The 17,720-nt window shown below is 36.1% G+C and overlaps 1 protein-coding gene across 2 annotated transcripts in view; it reads left to right on the top strand.

Annotated features, from left to right (window-relative positions):
- Positions 1-17,720, top strand: part of Ptpmeg2 (Protein tyrosine phosphatase Meg2) — a 326,150-nt gene that overhangs the window by 50,952 nt on the left and 257,478 nt on the right. The window contains exon 2 of one of the 2 annotated variants that reach the window (XM_073974523.1): positions 10,769-10,800. The exons of the other annotated variant lie outside the window; for it this stretch is intronic. The gene's annotated coding sequence lies outside the window, so the exon portion shown is untranslated. The remainder of the gene's footprint in view (positions 1-10,768; positions 10,801-17,720) is intronic. 2 annotated transcript variants of the gene reach the window in all.

Here is a 17,720-nt window from a genome sequence, read left to right as displayed (position 1 = left end):
ACCTATCTAATATGTCATCGACGATAGGATCCGACAACAAGATCGTACAATTATCCGGATACATTACGATCTCTATGCCGTATGGAGAGTGTGGAATTTCAGAAAGGTAGATGTTAAAAAGTTCCGGAGATATCACCCCGCCTTGGGGAACTCCCTTTTTTACTCTACGGGTTTTGGACTTCTTTTTTCTGAATTCCACAAACGACTGGCGTGAGAATGGTTTTCTGTATATCCTCAAACAGCTTGGCACGGTGGACGGTATCGGAGGCCTTCGATAGGTCAAGGGCCACCATGACTGTTCGGTCGCACGGCCTGTTCTGTTTCAGTTCTCTACAGATATGTGTGGATATGGCTTGTAATGCTGTTGTGGTACTATGGATTTTTCGGAATCCATGTTGAGCAACTGGAAATCTGATTCTCATCGTGGTGAGAAGTAGTGTATCTAGAATCGTTGCTGCGACAATAGGGAAATCGGTCTGTACGATTCACCTCTGCTTGCGGGACCACCCTTGGGACCACGATGATCCCCCCTGACATGCCTGGGTGGGGTCCAATCCACCGCAGGATTGGACATTGTTCCTACATCTGTCGAGTTTGACCCCTAGAATCTTGGGGTAGTTGGTGGTCGCATTCCTGCTACCATTGACTATGGCATTCATCTCAGTGCTCAGCTCCATGGTGAACAGAGTGGCCGTAGATTTAGTGGCGGTTATTTGCGTGGAAAATGGTTTAAAGTCAGTAAAATAGGAATTCAGCCTTTCAAAAATGACATCAGGGAAGGTACCCGCTTTGGGGAACTTCCTCCACTCTTCAGGGCTTGGACTTCTTGTTCCTGAATATCCACTGTTTCGAACTTGGCCGGACGGTTGCCTGCTCGATGTCCTCAAACAGCGGGGAAAGCTTGACAGTATAACAAGTAGGAAAAGCGTTAAGTTCGGTCGGGCCGAACTTTTTATACCATCCACCACAAATTTCAGCCATTTTGGTGGATTAATGTGGCCACAACCTTCAAAATATCGAAAATCGTAAGGTATCGTTCTATGGGGGCTATATGATGGCGGGGACTTATACCTACAAATTTCTGGGGGAAAGTTTTATACCCCCAACGAAGACTAAATACCAAATTTCAGCCATCGCGGTGTGATAATGAGGCCAAAACCTTCAAAATACCGAAAATCGGGAGATATCGTCCTATGGGGGCTATATCAAAACGTGGATCTATATAAACATTTTATGGTAGAAATGTTTCTTAGCCTCTCGAAACACAAAATACAAAGTTACAATCGATTCTTTCGTCAAATGGGACTAATACATTCAAAATATTTAAAAATGACGCGTACTTTATATGGGGCGTTATATGGGGGCTATACCAAAAGGTGGATCTATATAAACCAACTTTGGTAGGAATATTTTTTGGCCTCTGGATACACAAAATACCAAATTACAACCAATTCGGTGGTAAAATGGGACAAATATCTTAAAAATTCCTTAAAACGACGACGCGTCACGCGTCATTTTGTATGGGGGCTATACGAAAGTGTGAACCTACATAGCCCGCTATCAATACCAAAAGTCCTACGTACATATAATAGATTTTCTTAAAATGTCATTCACCTACGTCAATCCGTTCGGACGCTAGAGTGATTTCCACAGACGGACAGACGGACGGACATGGCTATATCGTTGAGAATAGTTTGGGGGGTCTACAATGATTATTTCGAGTAGTTACAAACGGAATGACAAACTTAATATACCCCCATCCTATGGTGGAGGGTATAAAAAGCATTTGTGTGTGGACATGGTGTGCAGTGCTGTGCTGCTTATGGAACCCATGCTGATGATCGGCAACTGGATAGCTATTTCTAACGCTGGGAACGATTAAAATATCAATGGTGTTTGCTACGGACGACAAAAGTGACGTCGGTCTTTATGATTCACCTTTGGCTCATCAATCATTGTTGTTAATGAAAGCAGGGGTTTACATTTGTTGTTATTATCTCAGGAAGTATGGACTTGCCGCTAAAAAATTGTTCCGTCATAATATGGCAGCAGGGACAATCTGCCGCAAAAAATTCTGAAAATTTTGGAAATTTTGTGTGGGAAGTATCTGAAGGAGTGGACTACTATAGTCCATATTCGAACCTGATCTATGTCTGCATGAAATATTACGAGAAACAAATTATGGACTGAATCGGTTGATGCTTTTGAATGTTATCATGCATGTTTTAGCGAACATTTTTGAACTCTTTTGGGAGTGGGTAACCGAAGTTCTGTACCCCGCAGGCTGGCGCTCTATGCTTTAGTGGGAGTAGAAGTATAAAATATTTCTTTTGAATTTTATTGGTTTGCAAAGGCCTATGTTTTCCATATAATTAAGGCCTACTTAGCACCGTTTTTACTTGTTTTCTAAAATTGTTTTGCGGGTCGAAAGTGACAACAACCAAAAGTAAATTTAAAAAAAAATAGCCGACAAATTTCCACTTCCTCGCATAGATGACATTTTAGATCAGTTAGGCAGAGCCAAATATTTTTCTTGTCTAGATCTTGTATCTGGATTTCACCAGATCGAACTAGAAGAAGAATCAAGAGATGTGACATCCTTTTCCACAGATAAAGGTTCTTTCAGATTTAAGAGATTACCATATGGTATTAAAATTGCTCCAAATTCATTCCAACGAATGATGACCTTAGCTTTTTCTGGACTTTCACCAGCCCAGGCTTTCTTATACATGGACGATCTTGTAGTGATCGGTTGCTCGGAACAGCATATGTTGAAAAATTTAAGAGACGTATTTGGCATGTGCCGGAAACACAATCTTAAATTACACCCTGAAAAATGTACATTTTTCTGTAGTGAAGTGACATTTTTAGGTCACAAATGTACGGACAAAGGAATTTTGCCCGATGACAGTAAATATTCGATAATTCAAAATTATCCCACACCAAAAAATGGTGATGAAGCTAAACGCTTCGTTGCATTTTGTAATTATTACAGACGGTTCATTCCAAATTTCGCCGAATTATCTAGACACCTCAATAGACTGACTAGGAAAAACGTCGATTTTGAGTGGACCGATGAATGCAACAAAAGCTTTGAAAATCTTAGAAATCAACTACTCAGTCCAAGGATTTTACAATACCCAGATTTTCAAAAACAATTTTGTATCACAACAGATGCAAGTAAACATGCATGTGGTGCCGTGTTAAGTCAAGACCACAATGGTATTCAATTACCAATTGCATATGCATCTAGATCATTTACTAAGGGAGAGAGCAATAAGTCTACAATAGAACAAGAATTAGCAGCCATACATTGGGCCATTCAATATTTTAGGCCTTATATATATGGGAAGAAATTCTTGATAAGGACAGATCACAGGCCACTAACATACCTGTTCTCTATGAAAAATCCGTCGTCGAAATTAACTAGGATGAGACTTGACTTAGAGGAATACGACTTTACAGTCGAATATATTAGGGGAAAAGAAAACAATGGTGCAGATGCACTATCGCGCATTGAATTCAATGATATTAAAAATATTGAAGTCAACTCGATTATGAAGGTGACTACGAGACTTCAGTCGAATCTAGGCAATTCAAATGAGATAAAGAAGAATCCATTGCCTAAAGAATTGGAAAAATTAAAGGTGTATGAGGCAGTAAATGCCCAGGAGCACAGAAAAATGCCAAAATTGCATTTTTCAAAGGATAATGTAGTTATCCAAAAGGGAAAGGTTATCCTTTCTAAATTCAAGTTGAAGGACATTGTTATTAATAGAAATGTAGATCTAGATCACCTCTTTCTAAAGCTTGAAAAAATAGCTTATAACATGGGTCTGACAACCATAACACTATCCATCGATGATAGCATAACAAAAAACCTAGGAACAAATGTAGAAACATTTAAAACTATAGGAAATAAAATCTTGCAAGATTCCAGTTTAACAATTGTGCTCACTCCTAAACTTACAAAAGTTACATCCAATTCAGAAAAAATAAAAATTATTCAAAAATATCATGACGATCCCATAACGGGCGGACATCCAGGGATCTCAAGAATGATAAAGAATATAAGACTCAAGTATCATTGGAAAGGTATGGTTAAAGACATAACTAAATATGTCAAACAATGCCGAAAATGCCAAATCTGCAAACATTCCATTAAAAACAAAGAGCCGTTAATAATAACGCCAACTCCACAAAAAGCATTTGACAGGGTTATAATCGACACTATTGGACCTCTACCTAGGTCGAATTCACAGAATGAATATGCTGTGACAATTATGTGCGATTTAACTAAATATCTAGTGGCTATACCAATTTCAAATAAATCCGCTAAAAATGTTGCGAAAGCCATTATAGAGAATTTTATTTTGATATATGGTCCTATGACTTCAATATTGACTGACATGGGTACGGAATACATAAATCAGGTACTCATAGAACTATGTCAACTGATGAAAGTTGAAAAATTAAATTCAACCCCATACCACCATGAGACACTCGGTACTGTTGAGCGATCTAACAGAACCTTTAATGAATACTTAAGATCTTATATTTCATCAGATAAATCCGATTGGGATACTTGGTTAAAATTTTTCCTCTATTGTTATAATACGACTCCGTCTACAGCACATGGATATTGTCCATTTGAATTAGTATTCGGAAAAATACCAAAATCCTTAGATTTCACGCAGCAAGAGCGCATAGATCCTGTTTATAATATTGATTCGTATGAGAAAGAAATAAAGTTCAGGCTACAAGTAGCCCAACGTAGAGCCGCTAGTCTCATCGAAAATGCTAAATTGATTAGACAAAAAGTCTCCATTGAGAAAGCTAATGCAGCTGAAATAGCATTGAATGATTTTGTTTGGGTCCGTAATGAAAGTGGTCATAAATTAGACCCACTCTATAAAGGACCATATAAGGTTATCAGAATTGATAACCGTAATAATGTCGATCTTTTGGACGAAAATGGAAAAGTATTTAAAGTCCATAAGGATCGAACGAAAGTGTGTAAATAACTATTTATAACTAATTATATATTTATATTGACTTTCTTGGTAATAAGATAATACGTACTATTTTCAATTTTTCCTTTAATTTTTCTGATCGGATCCCATATTTTTTTTTACAACTAATTAATAATAAACCTAATATAAATCTATTTAAAACCTAAATTGATTTCTACAAAAGAAACCGAAATATAGTTTCCGGAGTATTTACCAATTTATCAGTTTTCAAAATATTCTACAGAATCTATGTTAATCGTATCCGACATATAGTATGTATGCCTAGCAAAATTGTGTCGGCTTACTCTGTTATGGTGTCTGTTTTAAATGTTGATTGCTTTAACGTTTTTCTCCTCCCGTTTGTTGTAGTTTTGCTTGCAATAACATGTTATTTGGATACTACTAATAAATTTTACCTTCCACTTGATTTACAAAACCAAAACGAAACACCCAATCAAACATTTACTTCTAGAGAAGCATTGCCGCATGCAAGTCTCCTCCCACACAGACCCTTGCAATGCAATTCAATTCATTGTTGGTTGTTTGATTAGCGACAAACTACCAACCGCGGTGGGCAGCAGTACAGAATAGTTGCTCTACTTTGAACAATTGTGGTGATGATAATGCTCTGGCTTTTGTTCTGTTGCCATGTGTACCTCGTGAGTTTTTTTTCGTTTTAAATGCAATATCAATTTTCATTCATTTCGTCGTTCGCCGATAATGAAAATTTTATTTACGATTTGTTTGGCTAAAAAAGGAGGAAAGAGAAAAAATAAACAAAGCAAATATTGTGATGATTCAATAGAAATTGTTTGCGTATAAACAAAAACAACAATATTTCTGGGAATTGGGGAAGACCCCAGTTGGTTATTTTATCTAAATAGAGATATGAGGAAAATAGATAAATATTTGTCTTTTCTGCTAATTGAATGGAATTGTGTCTAGTCGGAATCTAGAACTTAGCTGTTTGGGGCGAAAAATTAATACCTTATAGACACATTTCGTTATAGAGAAAGAAGTTAGACTGTAATTATTTGGAATTATAATTTAATCCCTGACAAAATATTATTTTAGTCAAATATTTCGATTACACAGTCAAATTTTATTTCATTGATTTCAATTTGAATATTTTTTTGTATGGAGTGTGAAAAATATTAAAAAATCATTATTCAATTTCCAATCATCTCCATTTTTGTTTTTTTTTTCTCAAGTAGATTAATTTTATAAAATAATATCTTCTCATTATTCCGCACTTTCAATTCTAAGCACAAATTAACAATAAAATTATAATCTTTTTTATATCATCATTAAAATGTTAATGACTTTTTTTCATTCCATTATCTTTCTATTAATGCCTGAGATTTGAGATTTTGTTCAGCAGTTGTTTAAAGTTTCATTTGCTTTGCTTTTCGCAAAGTTCTTTGATGATAAACATTTTTTAATGATGTCACTTTTATAGTCATTCAATATCATTAACTATTTATGTGTGCTATTAATAACTGTAAGTAATGCGATTGGCTTGGTAATAATGACAATGTCGTTCAATGTTTTTTACTCCCTTTGTGATTAATAGTTTTTTTCTGGATCGATAGTTCCCTTTTCCCATTGTCTATCACACTCTACACAAAAAGATAGCTGTAGAGTACTTACTTAGCTGGTCCATTACAGAACATTTGTTCCATAAGTCGAACTAAGAAAATATGTCCAATTATCTCTGTTTTTTGACAATTTTAAAAAATTCAGTAAAAATAGTAATCATTCGAATCCCACTACCAAATAGGACTTAACATCTTGTTTTTTGTTTAATATAAAAAAATTCAAGAAAATCGAAGGGGTCAATCATTGTTAAAAATTGATTTTAAATATTAAATCGCGAAAATTGCATCCGAGCCCACTGTGCAAATATTTGTTTTATTTTGTATTAAATAGCTGATAAAACAACAAAACAATTTTTTTCATATTGGACCAATATTAAAGAAGTTATGAGTATGTTTTTGCATATAGTTTTTACAGAACTCGACTTTTTCAATGCGTGATATCTCTGGAACCGTTGGTCACAAAAAATCTGAAAATATACCGAAATGTTTTGCTGATGAGCAGCATCAACACAGCAAAAAATAAAGGAAATTAAAAACCTCATTTGGAAAAATTGTCCGATTTCACTCAGAAATCCCCATATAAATTGTAGGGTCTCCGACGAATTTTTCAATGTGTTACAAATCGTATATTAGGTTAGAATGTGGACTATATCAGTCCACTCCTTCAGGTACCTCACACACAAAATTTTGCTCTGAAATTCGGTGATAATTTAATAATTCCTGAGATAATGGTCCAAAAGCTCTAAAAACCCCTGTCGGTGCCATCTAAAATGATTTTGATGATGATAACGATAACTTAGGAATTTAGCTGAAATTTGGCACATATGGCAACCACCTTCTTGTACCTTCCTCAATAATGTTCCCTTTTCGAGAATCGTTTGGAAATTTTCACATATACCTATGTTTTTTGTGGACATGTTTATACAATATTAAACGTGCACGGGTTTAAATATTCTTCCACTGCGTAGCGCTAACATTTGCATAGCAAGCTGGCGCCGCACAGTGGTTCAGAAATTGAGTTTTCTGGCCAAAAATCAAAATTTAGTTTTGTCAAAGATATTTAATTTTTTATATGGATTCGATATTGAACATATTGAAACTAAGGAAACCAATACATTAGGTCAAAATATTGAAACCTTCCAATATTGGTGTGGGTTGCCCCTAAAGACGAAAAATTTTCTCATTTTTGGAATATACGTAATTTGTGCAAATTTCTGGAGAAAGAAGTAGCTACTTCTCGGAAACTATAACAGATATTGAGTTCATTATTTGTTGTGTTAAATAGGTAGGATAAAAAAACTCCTTTTTAATAAATTACCGTAGCGTTTACACTACATGGGCAAATTTAGTGGACTAGAACTTTTGTGGAACAACATGGAATAATGTTCGGTTTTCACAGAAAGATGCCCAAAAGTCTCCTTTTTCAGTTTATATATACTTTGGTACCCGACCCGTTCCGTCCGTTTAACACTTTTTTAAATTTATTGAAATTACATGGGTAAAAATATGTGCGTTTTTTATACTGTTCCCAATATGAATTACAGCTTTTTTACCACGGTGCTTTTGGAGCAACTTTAAATGGAAGGTGCTTACACCTGGGAAGTTTTTGCGAATTCTGAAACTACAATGTTCATAGACAATGTTAAATAAATCGCGATTCAAGTTGACATTTTTAGTTTTCACGATTTGGCTTGGAACCACAAGTCCTATCGAAATGGGACTAAAAAAATTTTGTAGCTATGAAAATTCTTTACAGGATTTACCTGTATAATAATTTCATATGTTTTACGGTTATTGAGATATAGAAGTTCAAATTGGGACAATGTATTGACTGTATCGCTACCTTATAAAACAAGTTCATACATGGTGCGCCTTAACTAACTTTAAGCGAAAACAGCTTACACCTGGGAAGTTTTTGCGGATTTTAAAACAGAAGTGTTCGTAGGTGAGCAAAATACAAAAACAAGAAAAAATCGTTGGAGGGATTTTTAAATAAATCGCAGTCAAAATTCACATTTTTAGGTTTATTTTAAGTTTTCGCGATGTTGCTTGGAAACCGCAAGTCCTATCGAAATAGGGCTAAACAAGTAAAATCTATCAGTCGGCTTTGCCGACAGACATATACCCTCAGCCTGTATATATTGAAACAATTTTTTTTCCCAAAAACGTATGTATTTAGGGGTTTTTAAAAATTTTGGGAATTTGAACCGAAAAAATGTTCATTAGGATTAGAGATCAAAAGTTTTGCGGAGGAGATACTAAAAGGAATGGATCTACATTGACCATTATGGAAGTGGATCTCCAGCCACTTCATATGGTGCCATAGGGGGTTTTTACACCCTTTGGGATGTTTGCTCAAGAAGTATGGACTTACCCCTGAAAAATCGTTTACCATCGTAGTTGAGGCAGCAAATGCAAGTTGCTTCAACAAAAATCAAAGTGATTCGATAGCAGGTCTTAAAATTAACTTATCCGAAATTTTGTGTGGAAGGTACCGGATGGAGTGGACAAATATAGTAAATATTTAAACCTGGTCTATATCTAGTAGATATATTAAGATGTGTAAAGTATGGACCAATTCGACCACTCCCTTCAAGAGTTACCGTATGAACAAATTTTCCGAACATTTTTGAACTTTTGTGGGGGAGCTACCTGAAGAAGTGGACCGATATGGTTTATCTTCAAACTTAAACTATGTTTGGACAAAATATTACTAAGGCCAAATTTTGGACCGAATCGGCAGATCCGTTCTAGAGTTATCTTGGGCTCCAACCACCTCACACGGTGTCATTGGGGGTTTTGGCAACTTTCAGGCTATTTTCTCAGGAAGTATAGACTTGCCCCTAATGAAACTTGTACCGTCGTATGGAGGGTAGTGAATACAAGTTGTTGCAACAAAAATCAGAGCGATTCGAGAGATGGCCCTAAATTGAACTTTTCCGAAATTTTGTGTGGGAGGTACCCGATGGAATGGACCGATTGAGTCCATATTGGAACATGGTCTAAGTCTGGTACACATTTCACGATGGGCAAAGTATGGACCAAATCGGTTACTCCCTTCAAGAGTTATCGTGCGCACAAATTTTCCGAACATGTTCGAACTTTTGTGGGGGAGGTACCGGAAGGAGTGGACCGATATAGCCCATCTTCGAACTTAAACTAAGTTTGGGCAAAATATTACGAAAGCCAAAATGTGAACCGAATCGGTTCATCCGTTCGAGAGTTATCGTGCGATCCAACCAGCCAGACAGACAGACGGACGGACATTGCTCAATCGACTCCAAATTGTCTGAAAAACATTTCGTCCAAACATACTTGGGGTCTAAAACCATTATTTCGATGAGGCACATTTTGCCTGTATGCCTTCGTTAGCATAAATGCTGAGGGTATAAAAACCGTCCCGTCAGGAGTTCAGGTCCTATTCGTATCTACATTGGGCAAATATGAAATAGCTTTCTTCCACTCTGGAAAATGAATTTTTGCCAATACCTAATCGGATTTCGTCCACGTGACATCCCTTCGATGAATGTTCCCAATAGGTTTTGGACCTTTAGAGATCTCTAGGTTTATTCAAGAACTGCATAGCTTTTCTGACTTAACTCTTTTAAAACTAACTATTGAAACTATCCCTGTACAAGCGTCAGTAGGACCTTGTTATATATCCTCCTATGTTAATGGGTAAGGCTTGCAAATTCCGATGTGTACTAATAAGCAAACGTTCATTCCTGCTACAAGAAAATAGTCGAAAAATCATCACCCTACTGTCACATAGTTTTTCATTTTATTTATGTATTTTTTGGCAACACTTGTCTGCTGGTCTGCATTACTTTGTAATACGTTATTCGGCTCATGTGGCTTTTAACCCAGATATGCCCAAGGCTTGATCATGATCATGATAATTTTTTAGACATTTTTCTCATTAGATATTTTTCTCAAAAGCATTAAAATTTTGTGTACTGGGCCCCTCCGAAATGGTGTCGAGGTATATTTTTAGCTATATCGTTGAGGCCAGCAATAAAAACGGTTCTTAATAAAGCCGGCATGTCATGAAAACAAGAATTGTTTGTGTCCTATATATAGGACATTGGGCATATCTGGGTTAAATTAATTGAGTTTTCTATATTTACTAATATGTTTCTTTTTCTTATTTCTTTGCAGGTAAGTCTAGACAATTTAAACCTTTTATTTACGTAAGTACAATAAATGTCAACAAGTTACAGTTACAATATCTTCTAATGACCCGTAACCAATACGTTATTTATAAATATTCCAAAGTACTTTAAAAATATTATGAAACGTTTGCTTAAACTTTTAGTTAGTTTGCTTTAAACGGACAGTGGAACCATCACCACATTTTTATTACGCTCGCGAGTTTAAGGCCCTATATTAAGTCCCCATTACGACATCCCCGCATAGTATTTTTACATTTCCATCTGGGTGTAGCCACACATGAACTTTAATTGCAATTGACTTCCATGTGAAGATGAATAGGAAAAAAACTTAATGTGTGACGGAACATAATACTCCTCATAGAGTCAAGAGGAAGTTAAAGAATAGACAATACATTGTTCTTGTACTTCTTCTTTTTATTCTTAGTTTCCATCATTGTTTCCTCTGTCATTACCCTGCTCACACGCCCTCCGCTTCTTCATACACCAAATGTTAGTGTCATTGTATGAGTATAATTATTAAATATTATTTATTTACATACATTGTCATAGAATAATTATTTTTTTCTAGCACCGACCAATATCTATATACGTTATACCTTGAATGACTACGATGTGAAAGACCTTTGTTCGACCTGGGATTGCGGTAGAGTGTTGTTGTGCTATTCTTGCCATTGTTATACGTGTTGGCAAACTGCTGACATTTAAACACAATGCTTCTCTGCTGCCACATCTGCTGATGATGATGATGTTGACGATATAGTATTGATTCTAAGACACGAAGAATATGTAGTTTTTATTCTCATTTTTAGTTTCAGTATAGAAGCAATTTCATTCTAATGGGAAAAATATAATTTTAATTAAATTCCATATTTGCATTTTGAAATGCATTGTTGTTATTGTTATTGATAATTGCATAAAAATCTGAGTTGATTAGAAATGAAGAAATATGTTATGGTGTCCTTTGCTAATGGGAAAAGGATAGAGTATTGGTGTAATTGGGACAAGAAATATATGAATCAATCGATATTTTATAGACGTGATAAAGTGTGTCTTTATAGGGTAGCTTAAAGGAGTCTTTATAGATGACGGTAAAATAGTTTTTATAGACCAAGGGCGGCTTTGTAGACGAGCTGAAGGGAGTCTTCTTCATATACGAGTTGAATGGAGCCTTTATAGACGATCTGAAGGGCGGCTTTACCGACGAGATGAATGGAGTCTTTATAGATGGACTGAAAGGAATCTACAGACGAGGAGGAGCTGAAGGGAGTCCTTATAGACGAGCTGAATGGATTCTTTATAGGGAGTCTTTATAGTCGACCTGAAGGGAGTCTTTATAGACGAACCGAACGTAGTCTTTATAGACAAGCTGAAGGGCGTCTTTATAGACGAGCTGAAGGATGCCTTTATAGACAAGCCAAATGGAGTCTTTTTAGACGAGCTAATGGAGGTATTTATAGACGACCTGAAGGGAGTCTTTATAGTCGACCTAAAGGGAGTCTTTATAGTTGACCTGAAGGGAGTCTTTATAGTCGACCTAAAGGGAGTCTTTATATACGAGCTTAAGGGTGTCTTTATAGGCGAGCTGAAGGGCGTTTTTATAGACGAGCTGAAGGGAGTCTTTACAGACGAGCTGAAGGAAGTCTTTATAGAGGAGCTGAAGGGAGTCTTTATAGTCGACCTGAAGGGAGTCTTTATAGATGAGCTGAACGTAGTCTTTATAGACAAGCTGAAGAGCGTCTTTATACAGGAGCTGAAGGGCGTCTTTATAGACGAGCTAAAGGGCGTCTTTATAGACGAGCTGAAGGGAGTCTTAAAGATAAGCTTAAAGGGAGTCTTAAAGATGAGCTGGAGGAAGTATTTATAGACGAGCTAAAGGGAGTTTTTACAAAGGGAGCCTAAGGGTGTCTTTATAGACGAGCTTAAGGATGCCTTTATAGACAAGCCAAATGGAGTCTTTATAGACGAGCTAATGGAGGTCTTTATAGACGAGCTGAAGGGAGTCTTTGTAGACGAGATTAACGTAGTGTTTATAGACGAGCTGAAGGGCGTCTTTATACACTAGCTGAGGGGCGTCTTTATAGACGTGCGAAGGGAGTCTTTATAGACGAGCTGAAGGGAGTCTTTATAGACGAGCTGAAGGGCGACTTTATAGACGAGCTGAAGGGCGTCTTTATAGACACACACAAGAATACACCAGTCTGTCCAGTACAGACCTATCTTGCTTGAGCTTGACTCTAGTGACATGGAATGTATGGGGGTAGCAGTAAAGTGTGGTATTGCCGAGGTAGTTCTGTATAGCTGTGCCCTGCTTTATATGCCCGATATTAGTTCGCTTTCAGAGGGGAACAGCGCTGGCCGAGCAAATTGATAACTCCACGTTTTGCACGGTGAATGAAGACGCTCCTACGAGGATAAGAGGAGATTGCCACAGCTCGCCAGATATCACCATTGTGCCAGCAGGTCTAATAAATAACGTATCCTGGCACTCCATCAGTGTCCTAGACCACCCGACTTCATATCCTCTGAATGCAGTACTTTTCTGAACCGTAAGAAAGCTGATTGGCAAGGGTTCATATAACACTGTGCAACATTTTTAAGGTGATCTTGTGCAAACAATTCGAACTGAGGATTTTTTGAAAGTACAGACCTAAACGACTAGAAACCCTAGTTGGGTTTTGTTGTGTCAGATCCAGCTCGGATTTTATGGCCCCATCTAAAAATTGTTAAATATTGAGTTTTTAAAGAAATTCGGGGCTATATCTTTGAAACCAATGCGAATCTTCTTCTGACCTCTGAAACAAATTTGTAGATAAGGACAAGAATAAAATCACCCTTATTACGGTTGGCGTTGTCCTATCCAAAATTGCAAGCTGACGTGTCGTAACGTCTAATTGGTATTATGTATGTTTTTGAACAAAAAAGCAAAAATTTCAATTTTTAAAGCATTCTTTTGGTAACAAACATAATTAGAATTATTAGTAGATCATTTTTAAACTTTTGATTCAGAAGAAAAACTAACCCTATAGTTTTTACAATCAAAATAAGTGTTTGGCGTAGACGTTTTTGTGGTGGTTGGCGTAGTCGTTGTCGTAGGGATATTTTTTGGTACCACGTAACATTTACGACAACAACAATTTTTTTCTCATACAAAATTTAAAAAATATATATTTTTTAATTTTAAAACAATTTGTTTGAAATCATCTTTTGAACAAGAACTAAGAAATTTACATTGCATCAATCGTTATATGAGGACTCTAACAGATTTTCAATAGAAAGTTTGTCATCTGATAAAGACACGAAATTTATCTTATGCAAATGAATCAAAGTAGTAAAATTTGTATTTATTATAGTTATTTTCCAATATATTTTAATAATCATTGCCAAAAAATTCTTTTGAAATTAATTTGTTTTTATTTTTATAAGCTGTCGTTTACAAAATCGGTCACGACTCTTTCGTCGTATTTTAACGCCATACGTAATACCAATTTGTCGTGTTACGCCATACGTAATACCGATTTGTCGTATCAAAAAATACAAATATTGTATTTAAACCAAGAAATGCGTTCTGCGAATTACAAGTGTATTTCTTTCGATTTTTTTGGGATATAAAATACTGGAAAAGACAAAAAAAATTTCGTTGTATATAATTTTTCATCATATAAAAATATATCTTACGACTACGCCTACGACAACGTCTACGTCACTTGAACGCCTACGACTACGCCAACCGTAATAAGGGTGAATATTTGGAGAAATAATGAGCTCGATAAACTATATTTAATGCCTCAAATTTCAAAAAATATCCAAAAATTGCACAATTTTTATACATTTCGCACCGTATCTCCAAAACCGTTAATTTTTTCTAAATATTTTTTTTTTAGAAAAATATTCCCTAGAATATAATACACAACTCTTCAGAACATGTCATTGTTGTTGTATGCCGTTATTTTCAGTACATTTTTCAACGACGATTTAATAAAAATGTCAATAATGTAGTGAAATCCGAAATGCGAGAATAAACTGTTGGTGTGAACTGTGTTTGAAATACGTGTTGTAAAAGATATGATGCAAAATACCGCTGAAACAACATGGAGTAGGCATTTTAGAGTTTCAGAATGTTCTAAAGAATTGTTGAGAACTTTATTTGGAAGATTTTTGCAAAGGTTACTTGGTTCAACTCCCAATAGTTTAGACGATACTGGCCAGAATTTCAGCAATTATGTAAAATTTTCTATATTTTATAGATTTTGATGCCCAAGATGGAGTTTTTCTTAAGTGTTTTTTTTTTTTTCAAAAGATTAGTTTTATTAGTTTAGGGCTACAATATTGCTAAAGACAGCAAGGCCAAATTCCTATTCGTTTCTGAGATAAAGGCCTGATACATGCAAAAAAGTGTAGATTTAGCCCGGTTTAGATGAGGCCATCAAATCCGAACTGGATCTGACAGGACAAAACCCTAATAGGGCTTTTGTAGTCTAAATATGTACTTTCAAAAAATGCAAACTAGAAGTTGTTTGCATTTTCAGTATTGCATAGTGTAATTTACCAATCACTGCTTCAGAGATCTGTCCATTCCCTTAGATCGTCGGGTACCTGAGAGAACCGTACGGGACATCATCACTACAGCAGCCGCTCGCTACATACCTGATGGTTGAATACCCGAAATCAGTTCAATTTTCCCAGCAGAGGCGATGGGACTAGCACATGAGCGTGATGAACTTCGTACGAACCCTGGGGACCCAAGATTTACTGAACTTATTAATGAAGTCATTGGATAGTAGGCAAATGTAAGCAGGAAAAGTGGCTAAACCACCTGAAACAATGAACCTTGGTACATGATTAAGTAATTTGTGGCAAGCACTGCCATTCTGGGAATCTGGGAAATAATTATAATGGAACGGCTACGCAATGGAAGAATATTTAAACCTGCCATACTGCCGACCTGAGGACTGCTACAGGTTGCCTCCTCATAACACCAGTAAACCATTTTCATGAGGAGACGAAGGTTTTACAGTTGCATCAGCACAACAGGATGTTGTCGATGCAGTCAGTACCTGCTTGGGTGTTATCGCCGTGAGCATCCCTGTCACGATTTAATGGTCAAGCTTTCCTCATCGTCAACCTACGCCAACCTACTCCCATTCTCAGGCTGTTCTGAATGCCCTCAATAGAAGGGGAGAGCATTTTTTGGTCAAACATCAAAAGGCTTTTCCCTATCTAAGACCCAAATTAAAAAAAAAAAAAAAAAACAAGAAAAGTCTATAGTCGGACGGAGCCGACCATGGGATAACCTATACCACTATCCCTGGACAATCGCTCTCCAAGGAACTTATTTTAATGATTGTGAAAATATAATTATCAAATATCAGAGATGTAATGTATAATACTTATGACCAAAACCAAAAAGTTATCTTGCATGACAAAGACATTTTTGTAGCAGGAAAGGAAAATTTAGTTCACACAAACTAAAATGTAATAAAACCCACTTATGTAGTACTACTACTTCCGTTGTTTAACCGCTGCGTTATTGAAATTTTTACCAATTTCACACAAAAGTTTCAGTCCATTTAACCCGCTAAGTATTATCTGATCTTCACGTTGGTTTGTATGCTTCCTCATAATCATAAACTCAAACTTTGTTTAAAATTTTGCGGGTTACAATTTTGACCTACAGAGCCGCTACAAAATTGGTTAAAATTTTGTTTTTGGTCCATTTCATTCCCTGAACATTTCACGATCATCAGCAAAAACTAATCATTTCTATTCTGGCCCGAACCAAATCTCCTTAAAAAAATTCGTTACAATCGGTAAATAATTGCGGCCTTAAGCTTGTTTACAATTTTTAATGAACGGACACACATCGCTAAATCTCTTTATCTCGTCGAGATATGAATTTTGGCATACCAAATAAGGGGTCTAGGACGAATATTTCGTGGTGTTACATAAACTTTTGGAGAGACAATAAGTAGCATGGGATAAAAATGTGGTTCTCTACACGGAACCCATTATATTAGGCAGTAGGCCCGTTATCTAGCAAACACTTTATTGCAATTTACATCAGAGGAAAGGTCAGTAGTTTTTTTCCATATGTAGGCTACTTTGCGAAATATATATATGTCCTCATGGAATTAAAATATCGACCAAAAATAAAATTTTTATATTTTTCATACAAAAGTAATGGTCCATTTCACCCGCTAAAGAATATCAGATCATTATTCAAAATTGTAGGCATCTTTTTTGACCTATACTCTTACCCGGTGCAAAATTTCGTGACTATTGATGTATAATTGCGACTTCTAGCGAGTTTATTATAACACTACAAACAAATAACGAAATATATTAGGCTGTACCTCTGTTATCTGATTATGCACACCAACATAATTGGCATCAATTGAAAGATCAAGCGTTCCACTTTCAAGTATATCTCACTTGTCCGGAATGTCACCTCCAGGAATTAAGACATAAGTTGTATATTAAAATTTTTCACAATTTTCACACAAAAGTTTTGGTCCATTTAACCCTCTAAATATTATCCGATCGCCATCTCAAATTGCAAGCTTCTCCTTTGTGATATACTCTTACCTTATTTAAAATTACGCGTTGATCGGACTATTATTGAGACCTACAGAGCCGCTAGAAAATTGGATAAATATTATGTTTTTGGTCCATTTCACCCGCTAAATATTTCACGATCATCACCAATAAGAATAGAGATCTATTCTGATCTGAACACGACCTCCATACCAAATTTCGTGACGATCGGTCCATAATTGCGGCCTAGAGCGTGTTTACAATTTATAATGGACAGACGGACGGACGGACACACATCTCAAAATCGCTTTATCTCGTCGAGATATGAAGATTGGTATACCACATTGGGGGTCTCCCACGAATATTTCGCGGTGTTACATGAATTTTTACCAAAACAAACTTATAAT

Source organism: Musca autumnalis, unplaced genomic scaffold (genome assembly GCF_047663935.1).
Source record: "Musca autumnalis isolate F117 unplaced genomic scaffold, ASM4766393v1 scaffold_3, whole genome shotgun sequence".
NCBI classification, from domain to species: domain Eukaryota; kingdom Metazoa; phylum Arthropoda; class Insecta; order Diptera; family Muscidae; genus Musca; species Musca autumnalis.
This window is presented reverse-complemented; position numbering and strand designations above follow the sequence as displayed.